This window comes from Petaurus breviceps, unplaced genomic scaffold, assembly GCF_028583685.1.
Source record: "Petaurus breviceps papuanus isolate PSGF00001 unplaced genomic scaffold, PetGlider_PUasm1.0 90683, whole genome shotgun sequence".
Lineage (NCBI taxonomy): Eukaryota > Metazoa > Chordata > Mammalia > Diprotodontia > Petauridae > Petaurus > Petaurus breviceps.
In genome coordinates, this window is record NW_027187308.1 from 7,299,262 (window position 1) to 7,307,179 (window position 7,918).

Sequence of the window (7,918 nt, forward strand, 5' to 3'; positions counted from 1 at the left end):
GTCAATGGATGCCCACAGTCTCATCTGACCAAATCATACAACTCTTACCAAAGAGAGCCCCAAAGCAAAACTTCATATCAGGGTATATATAGCCTTCTCCTGGGTCATCACAACCCTCATGACCCACTGCCCAATCACAAAGTAACAAGGTGTTTCTGAAGAATAAGCCTCCCACCACAAGCTCCAGGTGACCACATTCAGCTCATTAGGGGGCAGAGCATATTCTCAATCAGGGAAGGTTCTCAAAATCACCTAAGCCTATCAAAGGGCCTAGGGGCAGGGAAGATCTTCAGATTCCCATAACACCCATTTTGCAAAAAAAAAAAAAAAGGAAACTGAGGCTTCCAAAGACCAAGCTACTTGCCTATGTTTATAGCCTTTAAATGTATTAAATCAGGACTCAAATCCAGGTCTCCCACACTCCAAGTCCAGTATGCTATCCATATATGTGATAGTAATGGCATTTAAAGAGTCCCCTGTGTTGGCTTGGTTTTTCAAATTGATTGTGTTAAAACCCAGAGCTTGTTAATCCCACCTGTGGGATGGATTTGTTGATGTGAAAAGAGAGTCCTCAACTGGGAGGAGCTGGTGACATAGATTTGGAGAGACAAGAGAGAGGCAGAAGAACTTTTTGGAAGCAGCACCCACGTGGAGGCAGAGAGAGAGACTGATAGAATTGCTGGGGGCCACTTTGAATTGCCCTAGACTTTTGAGACCTGCCCCCTGAGCTGCCAAGGACTGAGGAGACATGGCTGTTTTGCTGGTACTTTGTCTGTTTGTTTTGATGTTGTTTTGCCAGATTTGTCCACTGGTGAAAGACAGTCCTTTTGTTGAAGAAGTCCTGGAACCTGGCTTTTGGTTAAGAAGCCCTAAGACTGTCCTGCAGACAGAGAGTGAATACTGTCCACTGGTGAAGGACAGTGCTGTTGTTGCAGGGGTCTGGAGACTGTCCTGCAGACAGAGTGAATACTGTCCACTGGTGAAGGACAGTGCTGTTGTTGCAGGGGTCTGGGAACCTTTCTGTTGGTTCAGAAGCCCTGAAGAAGGATTTTCTTGTTGTATGTTTACAGAAATCCTGGGAGAGGGTTTTGCTAATGTTTTCAGGGGTTCTAGGACTGTTCTACAGACAGAGGATGAATTAATGAAGGGACTGGCAATGTATCTTGTGGCCTTGCTAAGCCTTGTCTCCCCAGGAACTAAGATTGCTGAGAACTTGCCTTGTGTCAAGATGAAGAAAAGACCTCCATTTGGGTATTAAGTGTTGTGCTTAAACTTGATGTAACTCTGGGGTAGATTCAGTTGTGATCCAGGGGTGGGGAACTTTTGACCTTTTTGTGTTCTATGGTTGAGCAAATGAATGTACTTTACTTATGTTTGGAAACTAATCTCCATTTGAGAAGAGGGGCTTTGTGGTGGACTAAATGAAGGTATAGCCTGGGGGTGGAGAAGTATTTAGAACAGGGACTTTGTAATTGATTGAATGATTGGAAGGTCCTGGGGTGTGGTAGTACTTGGAGATTATTTAATCACACTTAGTAAATGCTGTATTTTGAATGATGTCATGTTTTGACCTTCTCTGTTCTTGGTTTGTCACTGAATAAAATGGAGAGCACCTATGCTGGTATTCTGAACCTTGGGAAGTTGCCTTTCCTTGGCATTACATTAGACAGTATTCATTCTGTCTGCAGGACAGTCTCCAGACCCCTGCAACAACAGCACTGTCCTTCACCAGTGGACAGTATTCACTCTCTGTCTGCAGGACAGTCTCAGGGCTTCTTAACCAAAAGCCAGGTTCCAGGACTTCTTCAACAACAGGACTGTCTTTCACCAGTAGACGAATCTGGCAAAATAACATCAAAACAGACAAAGTACCAGCAAAACAGCCATGTCTCCTCAGTCCTTGGCAGCTCAGGGCGGGGCAGGTCTCAAAAGTCCAGGGCAATTCAAAGTGGCCACCAGCAATTCTCTTAGTCTCTCTCTCTCTGCCTCCACGAGGTGCTGCTTCCAAAAAGTTCTTCTGCCTCTCTCTTGTCTCTCCAAATCTACATCACCAGCTCCTCCCAGTTCAGGACTCTCTTTTCACATCAACAAGTCCATCCCACAGGTGGGATTAACAAGCTCTGGGTTTTAACACAATCAGTTTGAAAACCAAGCCAATACAAGGGAATCTTTAATTGCCATTACTATCACAATATAAAATGAAAACAGCTACATAAATGCAAGCCATGAAGATTGGCAGAGAGAAGCAAAGCTAGGGAAGTCAGTTCAAGGTAAATGTAGAAACCTTTGGAGGGTGAGACAGGAACTGGGGCAGGAAAGTCACACAAGATCCCTTAGAGACCTGAATCTACACATGAATATGAAGAGGAAGATGGCAGAGGGTAGGGAAGCAGGTGGCAAGTCAGGGGAAGCACCACTAAAGAGTAAGATCGGAGCCAGATTCTAGCCCTGATCAGTCAAAGCAGAAGAAAGGACAAAACCAGGACCATACAATGACCAGGTCATTGAGTAATGTGATTGAACCCTGACATGTATTTCTCAGAGTACTAGGAATCACAGAAAAAGACAGAACTACATCAACCCTAGAAGCAGCACTAGTGATGGTGGGATGGGACTGTGTAGGGAGACAGAGACTGGCATTATCTCTAACATCACACATTGGCTTAGCAATCTCAGTTAGGCTTTGTGTAGGGAGAAGACAGAGACCAGCAAAGGCCAGAACCTACTGTGGACCACCACAAGAAAGAACACAGGGACTGAAGGAAAAGGCAAGGTCAAATACTGGTCACTCCATGGAGATAAATAGAAGCCACAGAATCTAGCATACTTGCCCTATTCAATCCATTCAAAGGCATCAGAAGGAAAATATCCCAAGCACAATATCCTAAGCCAAGAACATGGGTTAAAAAGACAAGCAAATAGAAGAAAACATCAAACACAATGAAGAAGTATTTGGGGTTTGGAAAAGTCCACAAACCAGGAAGAAAGAAAATAATATTTTATTAAGCACCAACTATGTTCCAGGCACTTTACTGGCTTTACAAATTGTACCTCATTTACTCCTCACATTAACTGGGAGGTAGGTGCTATTATTACCCCCATTTTATATTTGAGGAAACTGAGGCAGGCAGTAGTTAAGTGACTTGCCCAGGGTTAGAAAGTTAACAAGTTTCTGATTTTAACTCAGGTTTTCCTAACTCCAAATTTAGCACTCTATCCATTATGCCACTTAGCTACCTCAAAGATAAATCCAAAAAATAAGAGTAACCCCTCAACAATTGCAAACAGGGTCTCAAAAGAGGGGAAATGCTGCAAGGACTAAAAGTGTGGCTGAAAGAACTAAAATAAGAGATGAAAAACTAAAATCAGAAAATGAGAATTTAGGAGGAAAAAATAAAACAAGAATAGCTTAGAACAGAAGGTAGAAACCCTTACTCAAGTAGTGGATACATTGAAAAATAGGATGGAGCAAAAAGAACTTAATGACTCCATGAGACAATAAGAAATATTAGAACAAAATCAAATGACTAAAAAAGAAATAGGAGAAAACATAAGGTATCTACAATCAAAAACAACAGACTAAGTGTAATGTTAATGGAATGTTAATGAAGATCTTCCCTGTTCATTAATAGGCCTATTGACCACGTGTCAATCACAGATGTCTTACTGCTTTCACAGTTGTGATACATCCTGAGTCACATAGAGCCCATTAGGGGAGAAACTTGCTTGAGGAGGAGCTTGCTTAGGGGAAGGCTTGCTTGTAGGAAGGCTTTCACACCTTTTGGTACTAAGCTAATTAGGCACTGAATCACCACAGTTGTGATGCCTTCTAGCTCTGAGCCTATTAGTTGAAAACTATATATTCTGGGAAGATGGTATTTTATTTTGGGGGCTCACTCATGAGAAAGGATCTTTTAATTCCCTGGACAGGGTTCTGAGTAGCCATTTGTTAAGAGTCCCCTGATTACTTAGATGTTGGTGCTCTCCTGGTCTGGTGATGTATGTAGGTGGTTGTATTATTCTGTTTAGACAGAATTTGGAGTACTATCTATTGGATTCTTTCTTGGATACTCACTTCTTTCTACTTATCTGTACTTATCTGTCTGTTAATTACAGTAAGGTCATTAACCCCTGTAAAGATGTCTTTCCTTTAGAAAAAGCAGATCAAACAACCTACCCTAGCAGGCCATATTGGGTATGCTAGAGTGCTTGCTAATACACTTGGTAGGAAAACTGTTTAAGGAGAAAAAAAAAATCTAAGAATTATCAGATTTTCTGAAAACCATGATCAAACAGAAAACAAAACAAACAAAATATATTTCAAGAATATATAAAACTGCCAAGATCTATTAGAATTAGAGGAAACTGAAAAAAGAAAGAATGCACCAATCACCTCATGAAAGAGAAACCAGATTGAAGTCACCCAATAATGCTCAAAATCCAAAGTTTTGAAGTCTAAAAGAAAAAAAAATAATGGAATTGCCCAAGAAAGTTCAAGTACCACAAAGCCATACTCAGAAGCATATAAGATTTACCAGCAATTATACATATATATGTCCTATTTTGTTGGTTTTAAGAGAGGAAAGAAAAGGAAGCAAGAAAGGAATATACTAAGAAAATGAGGAAGAACTCACTCATATAAAGGAGATGCTTGAGAATAAAAGTGTACATAGAAGAAGGGTTAGGGAGAAGAGATACCTAATGAACTCATTTTTATGTGACCTAGATAAAGAATGATTGAACACTCACACACACACACACACACACACACACACACATAGAACTGGGTATAGAAATACATTAAACTAGGGGTAAGGAACCTGTGGTCTTGAGGCCACATGTGGTTCTCTAGGTCTTTTGACTGAATCCAAACTTCACTGAACAAATCTGAGGACCTAGAGGGCCACATGTTGCCTTGAGGTCTCAGGTTCTCTACCCTGCATTAAACTCAACAGGGAAATGGACAGAGCTAGAGGAAGGAGAGAATGAAATATGAGAGAAATAGTTATTTCTCTCATATTAATAACCAATTATTAATTGAGATTAAAATTTTCCCATTTCTGTTTCCTCACTAAGAAATCAGTCCCTTGTAGGTTATTCAGCCAGCCTCTGAAGGACATTGCTGAAGGAAATTACCCAAATCCTCGGGTTACATGCTTTTCAATCTCAGGTGGGATTCTACCCAATTAGGAGACCTTACAAACAGAATACTAAGTGAGATCTTGCCCCTAGGAAATGGGCCCCTGTTTGACCTTGGAATGTTCCATTAGAATTTAGGGTGATCTAGCTTATGAAGGGAAAAACCAACCAGTGAGATCTGAGCAGAGATGGATTCTTTTGTCCAGATTGCTGGAGGCAGCTGAGTCTCATGATTAGGTCATGCTTTCTACAGGGGGAGCTGAAGACTTTTTGCCAGACTCTTCATTAATATATCCATTCCCTTACTGATTGCCAACCAACAGCGTTGATTTCCACCTTCAGGTACACCCCCTTTTCCAAAGGCTTTATAAACATTCAGAAACCCCCAAGATTCACCTTTGGTTTATTAGAAAAAGACAAATAATCATCCTTTTATTAATGATTTACTAGGCATAATTAATTAAATTATTAATTATCCAGAAATTCTCTTGAACTTTTCATATGTCACAAGTATAAAAGGGATGGTAGAGTCAGGGAGGGAATAATCACAAACAAAACAAATTTCATTTTGGGTGGGGTGGCCAGGTAGCACAGCAAGAAAGAGCACCGGCTCCAGTGTTGGAATGACCTGGAGATCGAATCCTGGGCTCAGACACTTAGTACCCACCCAGAAACACCTGGCCATGTAACCTTGAGCAAGTTACTTAGCCCTGATTGCTTAAAAAAAAAATTTCATTTTGGGGGGATGAACATAAAAAGTAGATTAAGAAGAAAGCATAAGAGGTAGAGATAGGGGTCTGGGCTTGGTGAAAAGAGAAGGGGGAAGAGTGTGGAATCAGAACATTTCAATTATTAAATGCTAATTTTAATCGGATTCCTTTTCTTTGCCCAGCACCTTTTTCTTTGCAAAGAGGGGGTCAGGTGGAAAAAAAGAGAAAATACATAAGTAATATGATGGAAAAATATATATAATTAGCAACAATAACCATAAATATGAATGGAATGAAACCACTCTTAACTTGGAAGGAAATCAGGAAACTATTAAAAATCAGAATCCAACAATGTGCAATTTACAAGAAACAAACTTGAAACCTAAAGATTCACATAGGGATATAAGGAGGAGCTGAAGCAGAATTTTTTATGCTTCAGGTGAATTAAAAATAGTAAACATGATAATCATTTGCTCTGACAAAGAAATAGTAAAATAGACTTGGCTACAAGAGATAAGCAGGGAAACTATATTATGCTTAAAGGTACCATAGATAACAAAATAAAATCAGTATTTAACATATATGAAACAAATGGCCCAGCAATCTATGTACTTAAGAGTTAATTGAATCATAAGGAGAAACAGAGAGAAAAAGAATAATAGATAGTACCTCAAAGTATCTTTCTTTAGACCTAGACAAATCTAACAAAAAATAAACAACAAAGGAGTAAAAAATCTGAATAGAATCTTAGGAAATGAGATATGATGAGAAAATGAGAAAATAAGATATGATAGATCTCTGGTGATTATTGAATGAGAACAGAAAGGAATATGAACATATATATACATATATATTTCCTCTATAAAAATTGACTATATACGAGGATATAAATACCACATAAACAAATACAGAAAAACAGAAATATTAAAAATATCCTTCACAGTTGACAATATAACAAACATTATAATAAATTTTAAATTTGAAGAAACGATTTTTAAACAGATACTAAGTCATCTGATCCTAAAGAATGGGTGTATCAAAGAACAAATCATAGAAGCAATATATAATTTCTTTAAATAAAATAAAATAATGGAAAATCACACTAAAGCTTTTGGGATATAGTCAACATAGTCTTGATGAGAAAATTTTTCTCTCTTAACATTTTCATTAAAAATAATATAATAGAAAAAAAAACAATGAATTGGGCATACAACTAAAGTAATTATAAAAGCAATAAAACAAAACCCCTAACCAAATACAAAGATAAAATTTCTTAAAATCAAACAAGAGATTAGCAAAATTGAAAACAAAAAATTTATTAATAAGGCTAGGGATTTTTTTTTAAATCACAAAGTAGGTAAAACATTATCTTATTTTATTTTTAAAAATCCTAGTTGTCAGTATAAAATTTTTTTAAAGGACAATTTACAATAAATGAAGAGAAAATAAAGGAAATCATTAAACTGTTCTTTCCACATGCCAACAAATTGACTATTTAAATGAAATAGAATATTTATAAAAATACAAAATATCAAAATTCACAGAACTATAAACAGAGAATTTAAATAGCCCAATCTCAGAAAAAGAAATTGAACAAACTACAAAAGAATAAGAAAAGAAAACTGGGCCAGATGTATTCACAAGTAAATCCTATCAAATTTTAAAAGAATAATTATTTCCAGTATTACATAAATTGTTTGCAAAAATAGGGAAAGAATCCTACCAGCCTCCTGCTTTGAATCTAAGATGGCCCTGTTACCTAAACCAGGGAGAGACAAAGAAAAAAAGGAACCTATAGACTAATATCTGTAATAAATAGTAACACGTAAAATACTGGTACTATGTTAGCAAAAAGGCTAAAACAATACATTAGAAATACTTTACACTAGAACCAAGTTGATGCATCATTAAAAAGGGAGAGAGAGTGGAGGGAAATTCAGAAGGGGACACAAATACACAGGCCAGTGTTGCAACTAGAATGTTAAATTTGGAGTAAATAAAAAAAATACAAAAAATTAAAATCTCATCTCCCTTTTTTCTAATCTCCCCACTCCCTGCACCCACAATCC

The 7,918-nt window shown here is 37.7% G+C and overlaps 1 protein-coding gene across 2 annotated transcripts in view; it reads right to left on the reverse strand.

Annotated features, from left to right (window-relative positions):
• LNP1 (leukemia NUP98 fusion partner 1) overlaps positions 1-7,918 on the reverse strand; it is a 65,010-nt gene that overhangs the window by 18,085 nt on the left and 39,007 nt on the right. The window lies entirely within an intron of this gene.